At 45.7% G+C, this 13,016-nt stretch overlaps 1 protein-coding gene across 1 annotated transcript in view; it reads left to right on the top strand.

The window, feature by feature from the left end:
- GBE1 (1,4-alpha-glucan branching enzyme 1) overlaps positions 1 to 13,016 on the top strand; it is a 686,238-nt gene that overhangs the window by 112,988 nt on the left and 560,234 nt on the right. The window lies entirely within an intron of this gene.

Below are 13,016 nucleotides of genomic sequence, written 5' to 3' on the forward strand. Positions count from 1 at the left end.
CCGAGCTGCCATGAGCTTGCTCATGGCAACTGATGAGGGAAAGGAGGAAGAGAGTGATCTTCTACCTGATCTCCTCTCTCAGGGCCCTGTTGATGGGTCTGTTGATGGAGTAGCCTTGGCAGGCAGCCTCACTGGCCAGCAGCTAGCTGATTGTAGGCAAGTCCTCAATCAGTTTCCACACTTGTTCTCTCCGACCCCAAGTTAAATCACCTGGTGTACCCATGAAGTGGACACTAGTGACAGTCTACCTGTAAAGAGTAAAATCCACAGGCAGCCTGAAATCTCTGAGACTGCATTAGGACTGAGGTCCAAAAGATGCTGGAGGTGTGGGCTCATTGAACCTTCGGATAGCCCTTGGGCTAGTCCTCTAGTCCTTGTGCCAAAATCTCACACCCAAGATGGTAAGTGGAAGATGAGTATTTGTGTTGACTAAAGAGGTTTCAATGCAGTCACTAGGACTGATGTCCATCCAATTCACAGGGTAGATGAGCTGATTTATCCTCTGACCTCAACCAAGTATCTTAGTACATTTGATCTAACTGCTGGTTACTGGCAAATCAGACTCCGGGGAAGCCAAGCCAAGAACACCATTTTCAACCCCTAGTGGGCATTATCAATTCATTGTGATGCATTTTGGCTTGGAGAATGCACCTTCCACATTTCAGAGGTTGATTAACAAAGTCCTAAAAGGGCTGGAAGCCTATAGTGCATCATATCTAAATGATATTGCGGTCTTTCGTTCCAGCCGAGAAGATCACCTAATCCACCTCAGGAATGCTCTGTAGCCCCTGCAATAATCAGTTCTCGATACCAAGGCCACAAGGTGCCAGATGGGGCAGAGCAGGGTTGTGTACTTGGGCCACCTTGTTGATGGAAGCCTGGTTCAGCCCTTGGAGAACAAAATCCATACCATAATGACTGGGTACTGCAGGAGGTTTGTTAATGGTTATGGGTCCATAGTCACTCCTCTTAATCCTTCCTCCAAAATAATGCCTAGGAAAATTTAGTGGACTGTTAGCTGTCAGAAGGCATTTGATTACTTGAAGCAGGCCATATGCACTGCTCCCATTTTGAAAAGCCTTGATTAGTCCAAAACCTTTGTCTAGACAGATGCTTCTGAGATAGGGGTAGGTGCAGTTCTATCGCAACTTAATGCAGATGGCCAGGACCAACCAGTAGCTTTTATAAGCAGAAGGTTGACCCCCCCAGGGAGAAGCGTTGGTCGTCTATTGAGAGGGAGGCTGTTGCTGTGGTATGGGCCTTGAAGTGGAGGTCATACTTGTTTGGCACTCACTTCATTGTTCAGACAGACCATAGGCCCCCTTTTTATGGCTAAAACAAATGTAGGGGGAAAATTCCAAAGTTTTGTGGTCTATTTCCCTACAGGGGGTGGACTTTTCTGTTGAACGTAGACCTGGGAGTAACCATGCCAACACAGATGAACTCTCCAGATATTTCCACTTAAAAAATGAAGACTCAACTGGGCAAAGTTAGTCTCATCTCCCTTCATTGGGGGGGGGGGGGGGTGTTGTGTAGGAAAGAAGGGTCTGCTTTCATGATTGCCCCCACTTTTTGCTGGTGTCAGTATTTTTTTTATTTTATTTTTTACTAGTCTGGCTGGGATCCTGCTAATCGGGACCCCAGCCCCTGTACTTCCTCCCTAAACTTGATATGGTAGGTACCTTGCTGCCTTCACAATTGGCCACTGGTGTACCCTTGGTATGTGGTACTAAGGTACCCATGGCAAAAGTACACCAAGGGTCTCCCATGGGCTTCAGCATGTACTAGGGCTAGGCTATTCATGAGAGACCACTCAAACTGTGAGTACAGGCCTGCCATTGCAGCCTGTGTAAGCCGGTGCTAGCACCACTTATGACAGATATAAGTATACTTCTATCTGAGGTCACCTCACTTAAAACCTATAAGACACTCCTAAGGAAGGCCTTTCAATCCTGAAGGCAGGGTGCTGGGTTATAAGTGTGATGGTGCCCCTGTATGAGCAGGACAACCACCACAAACCCCATGGAGTCGATTCTCCAGGCTTTGTAAGTGTGGCCAGCAATTTGGATACATATAGTGGCCATGTGTTATTACACAATGGCAAACTATATAGTGGCTGAGCCACACCTGGGCATGTTTGCTACCAAACATGTTGGAATCATACCCCAACACCGCTTCCAGTGTTGGAGGTATGATTTCATGCACTGGGGGGCTCCTCCGGGAATCCCCCAATACTCCCAGGAACAGCCGTTCAAGGACTTCTATGACCCTCCTGCCGACCCCAGACACCATTCTGCCCTGCTGCTGCTCAGCTTGAGGAGGGGAATGTAGAACAATAGGTTTCCTGTCACAGGGAGGTGTGACCACCTCCCAGACAGGACTTAGTGTATTGGGGTGGGGGTGTTTGCCAGCGCCACCTGACTGCTTTGAATGGTACATTTAGCACCCTTCTTGCATACTCTAATTAGAACCAGTTCTGGGCGCCCTGAGCTTCTCCTCTGGCACAAAACTGGACACAGGACATGAGTATCCTCTCCTCTGTCCAGCCCCTCCTCTGGGAGGTACCCCGAGTCACCCTAACTCCTTCTTAGGGTATACAAGGGCTTACCTGTGGGTAGGTCCTCAGATTCGTTGTGGGACAAGACTCTAGTCTGAAACCACATCACTCTTCGACTGACTGGACACCTGAACTTCGCTAGACTTTGCCTGGAACTGAGACTGCATCAAGGAAGACCACTTTAGTTGAGAGGCTCTGAATATGTTAGCCATCAAATAAGTCCACTTGGATAGTCTGATCTGGAGCTGATTAGCAACCGTGTTGATTGTACCTTTTACCTGTGATCTAGGGATGACTAGAAGTTCTGCAGTGACTTGAGGAGGTACGAGACAAATTGAAAGGTGCAATGTTCCTGTTTGTTTCTTCCAGCACACTGAACCCTCACCAACCACCCCCGGCACCCTGAAGCCAACGATTGACAGCTGGACAGCCCTCACCACCGAAGACACACTGAAGATAAAGTCAATCCACTCCGGGGCCCCCACGGACCCCAGCCTCACCACATCTTCAACAAACCCACCGACACCATCGCACCCATGCTTTGCCACACCATCAACCGCTCCCTCGTGAACGCATCCTTCCCCGAGGACTGGAAGCACACGGAGGTCAACCCCCTGCTGAAGACACCCTTGGTGGACCCCACCGACCTAAAAAACTACAGACCAATCTCCCTGCCCCCCTCCCTCGGATGCCGCCCACCCCCACGGACCATGCACGCACCGTGGAATCATCCTGGACGCTGAACTCAAAATGGCCTGCCAGATCATTTCCGTGGCATCAACCTGCTTCCACACACTCTGCCTCCTATGCAAAACCTTCAAATGGATCCCCCTCGAACACAGACTGTCACTCACGCCCTCGTCACCAGCAGACTTAACTACAGCAATGCACTCTAAGCCGGAATCAACAAAAACCTCAAACGCAAGCTACAAAACATCCAGAACACCGCCACAGGACTAATCCTCAACCTGCAAAGACACTGCCACGTCTCTCAGCACCTGGGCATACTCCACTGGCTCCCCATCGAGGCTAGAATCACCTTCAAGATTCTCACCCACGCACACAAAACCCTCCACAACACCGGACCAGCATACCTGAACAGCAGACTCAAATTCCACGCACCCCAAAGGACCGTACGATCAGCCCAGTTCTCTCAAGCCGTGGTCCCCCGCACCAGGAAGTCCAGATAGGGAGGCCGCTCCTTCTCCTTACTCACTGCCAGAGCCTGGAACGCTCTACCGCTCCACCTCAGGCAGACCTCATCAATCCCCATCTTCACGAGAAACCTCAAAACAAGGCTCTTCGATAGACCTCCTCCTTGATAGATTGGATCCTGCACCTCCCCTCCACCCCAGTGCCTTGAGAACCTTACGGGTGAGTAGTTGCACTCAACAAACCCACGACTGATTGATTGTTTGATTGCACCTTGACTTTGGATTTAGCTATTTTCATATAGTCATATTTCCTTCACCCAGCAGATGTGTGTTAGGCAGTTGGTAAGATTGCATTGCTCTTAAATCTAGTTTTTCATCAAAGGTGGGCCTGAATGTGTTTAAGGCACATTTACAATATTAACTGGTGCTGTGCAATCACCTGAGCTAGAAGTTGCATGTGGGTTAAAGATACACTGCTTGGACCAAGAGATTTGGAAAATCCCATACATAATGTTGATGCCATAGCATCTCACACCAGGCCCAATTATTTTTCTGCTCTGCACTGGCCAAGGCACAGTTGATGCTGCATTAGTTGTAGAGATGATTTGTCAGTTGATGTGTTCCTCATACTGTATGTTTGATTGCAACTCATCACGAAAGGGTGGTTTTCACAGGGACACCGCTTCTGGCACCTGGGTTCGAAGTTGTGAAGTACATGATATCTGTTGGACTTGGCCCTTTTGGCAGGTTCACCCCTAAACTGTTTGCTTTTAAATGTGACTTGGTGTTAGTTGTTTTAGGTTTCTGCGCACTTTAGCCCTGTATCCCAGTGTAAAGTGCGTGCGAAGTCAATGCGTGTGGTGAGATTGGCCTGCCCTCCCATAGGAATGCATGGGGGAGATGAGTGTCCATGGTAGTTCCTGATGTGAGAGGAGTGCAGGGGCCCGTTTGGTATGTGCGAACTCGTGAGATTAAATGCTGCACGACTGTGTGCGCAGATTTAATAAGACTAGTGTAGAAGTGCCACTTCTAGAAGTTGCAAAAAACTGATTATGCCTGGTTCTCAACTTTTTTTTGGGAAGAGCGTTTATAATTTATGCTCATTAGTCAAACACATTTCTTGGTTTGTACCTCTTTTTTATTTAGAACATTTTTGTTATTATTTTTGTTTTTCATTGAACTATTCTGTATGAAAAGGAAAATAGGCGCCACATTTACATATATTCTAAAAAACACTTAAGACAAATCTATTTACATTCAAACACAAATTATACATATTACATCACAATACACATAATTATATACAAAAACAGATGACACCAATTGTGACTGTCAATGTGACTCAAACATTAGAAAAATCAATCTCATAGTTTTTCAAGAAAATCATAAAATCACTGTTTTTCTCTATATGTCTCAATTCCGAAAAGTTCTTTTTAAACAAGAATGAATATTACCTGTGTTTTGTTTTTGATTCTAATAAGGTGTAATAGTCTTCCTTCAAAAAGGGATACACTATCTCTATATTGAATGTTATGTGGAAGCCATAGAATTTTGCAGGAAGATCAGACTAAAAGCTTTTTTTTGCAAATCAAGAACTGCCTGCAAATAGAGAGGTTACCGGACTGAGGAACAAATCCAACTTTGTTCCAATGCAAAACATTCCAAAGCAGATCACTGCATTTGAACAAACATTGTCATCAATAAGTAAACTAGAAAAAAATTAAAAAATGTGTTCCAAGCATTATTAGCAAAAACCAACAAGCAGCTATCCAAAGCTTGAAATCACACCTCGGTAATCATTAAACAGACTGATAAGGGCGGGGCTGTAGTTAACTGGCCCCGTGATATGTATCTTAAGGAAGGCAAAAAAACAGGTGAATAACGAAACATGGTATCGACAGGTTAATGTAGACCCAGTAAAGTCAATACAAAATCTAATTCATGAAAACTAGGCTTAGAAGAGGGATTCTTGGGCCCAAAGGAATATGAATTCCTGGTTAAGAAATTTCAACGAACCCCTATTTTATACTTTTTGCCTAAGATTCACAAAAATTTGGAGGAACCCCCGGGACGACCAATCGTCTCGGGCTGTGACTCTGTACTAGAACCCATTTCGAAGTATGTCGACTGGTTCTTGAAACCATTCCTAAAAGATGTACATTCGTATCTGAGAGACACTACTGATTTTCTCAATAGAGTAGAAGGCATGTCCTTTGATGAAGATACACAAATGATGGTAACATTAGATGTGACATCATTGTACTCACAGATTCCCCAAGATGAGGCACTGGAAGTAATGGAGTTGTATTTAAATAACAGAGAACGGCCGCACAGGGTACCAACTTCATTTATCATCAAATTGGCAGAACTAGCTCTAAAAAAAAAACTACTTTAAATTCAATGACCAATTCTTCATCCATGTAAAGGGCACTGTCATGGGATGTCCTTATGCACCGGAAATGGCAGTGCTCTATATGGCACAATACGAAGAAAGATTTGTGGAAAACAACAACCCCTTCAGAGATAACATCAAACAATGGGTATGTTACATTGACAACATCTGGCTCCTATGGCAGGGGAGCCAGATGGAGTTAGTAACGTTCAATGAGTGGCTCAACAATAGACTTGAGGGCATCAAGTTCTCCATTCAATGCAGCAAAACCAAAATTAACTTTCTTGATGATGTTGAAGTAAAAAAAAGTAGGAAACAAGTTAAAAACAACCCTCTATAAAAATCTATGGATCGTTCACATTTTCAAATTTTCTAGGTACTTTGCTTTTTAACCTTTCAGTAATCGACTTGCTTTATTTTGCCTATATTTTACGTAGGTCGGAAACAAGGGCTATGTATTCAAAACTTACCAATCCAAAAGCTACGACTGTATTTGTTATCACAAAATCTTTATTTAAAAAATTTTGACGTACAAATGCAGGCCTACAACCACTTGGGCCAGCCACGGAGCAGACTGGAACTGTACATGAGGGCATATTTATCTGCGAAAAACATAACTGAGTCGGTGGTGGTTTTATTTCATCAAGGTATGATAAGTGCAATAAAATCATATCGAAAATTCATTGTGGGTAAGTACCATCAGCGTCAAAAAGATTCGAACTTTCAATAATACTGTAATCAATGATGCGTCAAAACTTAATATCAAATTCATTGTTCGAATGTTCAAGCAATACTCATCCCCTCCCGCCATGTGCTTCGAAAACTGCATACACATCTCATGATATCAAGTCTGAGCATCCGGAACACAACGGGGAATTGCGAGTTTCGTTTGTATCGGCGCCATTTTGGGTGGGGTCAGGCGGGCCCAAGTATAGTCAAAATGTCTCCACCAACTCGTGGTCGGACCAGAACCTCTTTCGGCAGTCCAGAAGTTTCATTAAGGGGCAACAGGAGGGACCGGTGACATGAACCATCAATCAAAGAAAAGGGAGGGGCAACAATCTTTCCTACCGGGTCATACTGATGTACCACCGGAACTGATCAAATCGGTAGTCTGCAGTATCTTGGGTCATTCAAAACTGAGGCTGGCGCCAGCATGAGAGCGCCGACGTCTCACGGCTACATCTTGGTCGTTCTGCGGGTGATCATGGCAGTCATTTCCCATCGGGGGGCGGTTGGGGACCCGCGGAGGTCGAGGGCCCTCCGCAACTCTCGTAGAATCTTCAAAGCTGAGGAGAACGTTTCTGAACGGAGGACTCGTTTGTCTAGCTGGCCAGCGACCAGGCCATCCTTGCACGCCAGGTTCATTCCTGCAGAGTCGACCGCCATTCTTAGGAGTTCTGCAGCTACCGACAGTCACTGGGTCAAATGAGCAGACGGGCTCCAGCCTGTTGGGCGAGGCGTCGTAGCACCGCCACAGTGGACGAGACCCTGCTGGGTGAGTGGAGTGTCCCTATACTGCAAGAGTGGACGAACCCTTTGCCGGGTGCGTGGAGCGTCCCTGCACCGCAAGAGTGGACGAACCCTTTGCCCGGTGTGTGGAGCGTTGGGGATGCAGCTGAGGGGCCTCCACCTGGGGAGGCGGGAGAGGCTCGTCCGCGCCGCCTCTCCCTCCCAGTGCACCCCACGGCGTCTCGCTGACATTTGTTATGGCCGGCCCAGGCGACGAAGAAGAGGGGGGGGTCGGAGGCATATGCAAGACATCCCCCCCCCCCCCGTGGCCTGCAAGGCGCCGGGAGAAGAAGGGAATGGGAGGACGAGTTCATTCCGGGCCGGGCCATTCACCCCACGACTTCTCCGGCCGAGGGGCGGCCAGCCGCTTCTCCACCCCAGGCCACAGGAGCGGGTCCCTTGGTTCATCCTGGGGAAAGGCCTTGGCGCGTGGTGTCGCCTCCGGACTATTCGCGTAATGGTTCTCCACCCCAGGCCACCGCCGACGGCTTTTGTAGACTTTCTGACGCCCAAAAACCTACTAGAAAGTAGCCCAAAGTAGCCTGACATTGCTACTTTGGGGAAGGAGGGACAGGAACGGCGTCAGGTAGACGGCGAAATGCATTGTGGGTTTGTTGTTGCAGCCGTTTGCCGTGTAAATAGTTGTTTAATATATTTTTGTTCAAATAAAAACGTTTTAATCTGTTACTTTGCTATAGTGTTGTATATTTCTAATATTTGCCTAGGGTTTGTCGTTAATTGGGCGGGGCGGTCGGCGGAGCCGAGCTGTCTCGCAGTCATCATGGCGTTGAGTTCGGCTTTCCTCACTAGTTTCATATTTCCTGAGGGGTTGTTCCTAATGCTTCTATTTCAGTGAGGTTGAAAAGAGATCTCATCAGTGGCCTACTGATTTTACTCTATTCCTTTTGTTTTTCCTAACGATTCTTATGTTCTTTTATTTGCTAGCACGATACAGCGGCTAATCCGCATTTTCTTTATATATGTCCTTTTTATTAGGGGTGTCCTCTGGTGGAGCCAGATGGTCTACCTCTAATAAATGGTCCGGGCTGAACCAACTACTGAACAATGGGGAGAAGATAGGCATGACGGGTTACAATGGGGACAAAAGTCAGCACTACCTATCCTTCACTACTTTGCGGAGACTGGGTAGAACATTTCTATTCTACAGTATTCGCAAATAGGGAATACCCAAAGAGAGAACCAATTCCAAACAGTCAAGTTCGGACAAACAATCAATCAATCAAATGAGGAATACAATAGGCGCGACGGGTTACAACGGGGGCAAAAGCCTGCGCTACCTACCCTTCACTATCTGCAAAGAGAGAGATCTTCCTGTTCCTCTCTGTTTGTAGGCAGAGAAGATCCTTTCCGAGAACCAATTCCGAACGATCAATGTTCGGTCAAACAATCAATCAGTGGGGGATAAAAATAGGCACGACGGATTACAACGGGGGCAAAGGCCTGCGTTACCTATCCTTCACTATCTGCAAAGACTAAACAGAGTATGGCGGCTCTGTGCTTGTTTGCAAATAGAGAATGATCCAAAGAGAACCAATTCCAAAACAATAAATGCTTGGATAACAATCAATCAAATGGAGAGGGAAGTAGGCGCGACGGGTTACAACGGGGACAAAAGCCTGCGCTACCCACCCTTCACTATCTGCAAAGGGGGAATACTCCTATCCTTCCCCGTTTGTAGACAGAGAATCTCTCAGGACAAAACAATCAAAATGCGTAATACTAGTATTTTCCAATGACAATCAAACAATCAATTCGCAATTAGTCGTGTTTACACGACCTTACCCGGACCGCATGGACAGTTTCTCGCCTTCCGTTTCCAGCGCCCGATCGTCCTCTATTCTCCGTAATTGCTGTGGCACTCCTGATGGTTCCCAGTCAGGACCGTAGATCACTCGAGAGAGGTCTGTTCGGAACCAGTGAAGTTCGGATGATCGGCTGCCAGACAAGGGTCTATCAGGCAGGAGCTCTTCCCGATCGTTGCAGTCGTTCACTCTGTCGTTGGGACCTCTCTCACTGGATCCACGTGTCGCTGATGGGCCCCACGTTTGGGACGCCAATTGATGAAAAAGGGTTCAGGCAGATCAGGTCGTTTTTACCCCTTTTCTAGGATTGCCCGGCGTTAGCCGCTTCTCACCCAACTCATGATTACCAAATAAGAGGCAGGCGCTGGGGACTGGAAGGCAGGAAACGGGAGTTTATTTCCGACGGAACAGAACACGTCAAATCAGACAACAGGGTATCTTCTCGAGGTGCTCTAACAAGTTTCTCTACGGCTCCGTCTTTTATACACAGGTTTATGATGTACAAACATTCCTTATTGCAATAAAGACACTTTGAAGTACAAAAAAAGGGCATGTTTGGGACCCCAGCTCCAGGCCCATTCCCATACTGACCGCTCTGATGTTGTTTTCCCCTCCCAAATGTGACATGTGATTGTAATCTGCAGCCGGACATTCCAACAGGGCACGAGGGCAGGAGGGGGTGGTCAGATCTAAGGTTGGGCAGGCAATAAGATCATGTTTCGCTATGCGGGGCCGGAGGGGTACATCCACGAGACCTAGTTTTATGATGTGGGACTGGGCCGAGAGGCCAGGTGTAGCCGGGGGGGGGTCATCAGAAGAGAGGAAGGGTGTTCCTGGGAGGAATGGGGGGGTGTCGGTCAGATCTAGGGGTGTGAAGGCCTTGATTAATCACCGCTCCTCTGATGTGAGGCGAGGTCCTACTGTAGGAAGCAATAAACTGCATCTGTTGGGCTAGGTGATGGCCTGGGATCAGGACGGGCAATCGGGCAGGGAGGAAGAGGTTACCAAAAGGGCCCGTTCTATGGGTAGGATGGAAAGAGCGAGGGGGCAGGGGTTCAGCACGGAGACAAGGTCGTGTTTAGCGGTGCGTTTATGGCCCGAACAGGAGAGACCGGGGGCTGTCGGGGTGCTTGCGAGGCTGGAGAGAGAGAGAGAGAGAGAGAGAGAGAGAGATGCTGGCTATTGGCAATGGGCAGAGAGGTCATGACACAAAGATGGCTACTATATGGGGCCTAAAAGGGAACAAGATGGCGGGGCTACTGTTTCGTGACTTTCTTTACCTTCAACAGTGGCGAGGGTGAACACAAATGAACGCCGCTTATGTACATATACATTTTGTCATTTTCCACACATGGAGTTTTGTAATTAAATGAGCCAAAGGGGGTACCCTAAAAAACTGTTTGGAACTCTCCTACAAAAGAGCAAAATTTACACCAAGAGAGGCTTTGCTACAAATTAAAGAGAAAAAGGCACTAGATACATTGGTGTGTGTAACAATATTTGGACCAGACACCAATAAATTTAAACAAACTGTAATGAAAAATTGGCATCTCCTTGAGAACCTGGAGTGTCCCTTCCCCAAACCACTTTTTGCAATGAGAAAAAGCCAGAGCATAGGCCAGCAAATAGTGAGTGGATGTTTCCGTGCCTGTCCCTAAAAGCAATCTAATTTCCCAATGGAACTTGAAGCCAGTAGAAGGCCACCATAGATGCGGTAATTTCATGGCATGTGCCAATACGATCGAAGGCATTGAATTCAATCATGAAGGAGTGGTGTGGAAACATTCAGGCTTTACAAACTGTAAGACCAAGAATGTAGTATACGCCATAACATGTCCCTGCCCAAAATTGTATAAAGGGAAACACAACCAACAGATTAACGTAAGGATTACACAACACAGGTCCAGGCTAAACAAGAAAGTCCCTAACGCCCCAATGGTCGAACACTTTTGTGAAAGAAAACATGCAGAGAATGACTTCAAATGGACAGTGCTAGCCAACATTAGTACAACAAAGCGTCCAACAGATATCGAAAGAGTACTGCTCCAGAAAGAAGCATATTTAATACTCAAATGTTATAGTGCATTGACTGGATTAAATAGTGTGTCCGAAATTACAAGACTTTGAAAAGATCCTTGAGTATATGAATAGAAACTCCCCTTTGTATTGAAATCGCTGCAACTAGTCAATACAGTGTCATAAAAACATTTTAATGCTTGAAGGCATGTATTTCACTGGATTGACTACATTGAGAAAAATTAAAAAGGCAAAGGACCTGAGATCCAGAATATTAGAAATACCACTCGATAATGTAAAGCGAGGCAACACTTTATAAGAGATCGGCGTTAATTTAAAACAAAAATGTAGTTCGAGCACAGGTAAATGTCTTATAATATAAAGCATAGTAAGGTTTAATGATGGAATATAAAGGTGAGAAGGAAATAAGACACAAAGCAACATACTCTACATATCCCAGGATGCAATGCGAAACGCTGACCAATGATAGAGGCTGCTGAGGCCATAAATAAAGTAAATCCCTCCCCGCAAAATGTCTGCCACGACATTGTGTGGTGCTCAAGCAATAGAGAACGTGACTAAGAGGTGAGGAAAAAAACTTTTTAATCCTGGCGCATATCTTTAAAACTGGGTAAACTTGAGATGAATAACTTTATATATCTTGTATTCATTGCAGGAAACAGTAATCAATAACCGGCAAAGCGAGTGAGGGCGGCGTGACCCGACTCTGGTAAAAATCGAGGCACGCACTTTAACTAAATGAGTGTTTAACCTCTTGAAACAAAGTAGCTAGGCTTCTTCCGCTAAATGCTGGTTTTCAATTTTTTACAGAAACTTACAGAAACTCGAACGCGGTCTTCGGACGCACGTTCAAAAGCAGGATACAGTCTGCTTTTTTACCATTCTGACAACCAGAACAAAATACAGGTAATCTTCATTCTTGTTGAAAAAGAACTTTTCGGAATTGAGACAAATACAGAAAAACTGTGATTTTATGTTGCACAATGGATATTAAAAATAGCTTTTCCATTGATTAATAGAGATGCTTGAATACCAGCATTAAAGGAAACAAAATTTGATGATTTTTGCCAGAATTAAAACTAAGATAACAACGAACAAGGGAGTCCATAAGGTATATGTTCATTTATTTGAATAGATAAGCGTCTTCTGGGAATATTACTGAGATTTAATCCCTGTGTCTTTTTGACAGAAAATCCCCAGCCTAGAAAGATTCGCGAACAGAAAACATTGAGACATAACTGATGAAGAGTACCATCATCTTATAAGGTATTAATAACATAGATTTGAGAGGTAGTGGACAAGTGTGCAGGTTAAAAAGATCCCCTTTTACTTCATTGAAAACATTCTTTCTTTTTACATCTCGTACAGAAATTCAGAGAGCCCTGATGAGAATCTAGGCAACCATAACCTAAGATTCGAACCGCGTCGGCATATCAGAAAGAGCATAGAAGAAAGAAAAGGGACTTTGCCCTATATTGATGAAATATTTGTTTTTTAAATATATGCTCTGATGGTGATATATAGATTTTCTTGAAAAACTG

Source organism: Lissotriton helveticus, chromosome 8 (genome assembly GCF_964261635.1).
Source record: "Lissotriton helveticus chromosome 8, aLisHel1.1, whole genome shotgun sequence".
Taxonomy (NCBI): Eukaryota; Metazoa; Chordata; class Amphibia; order Caudata; family Salamandridae; genus Lissotriton; species Lissotriton helveticus.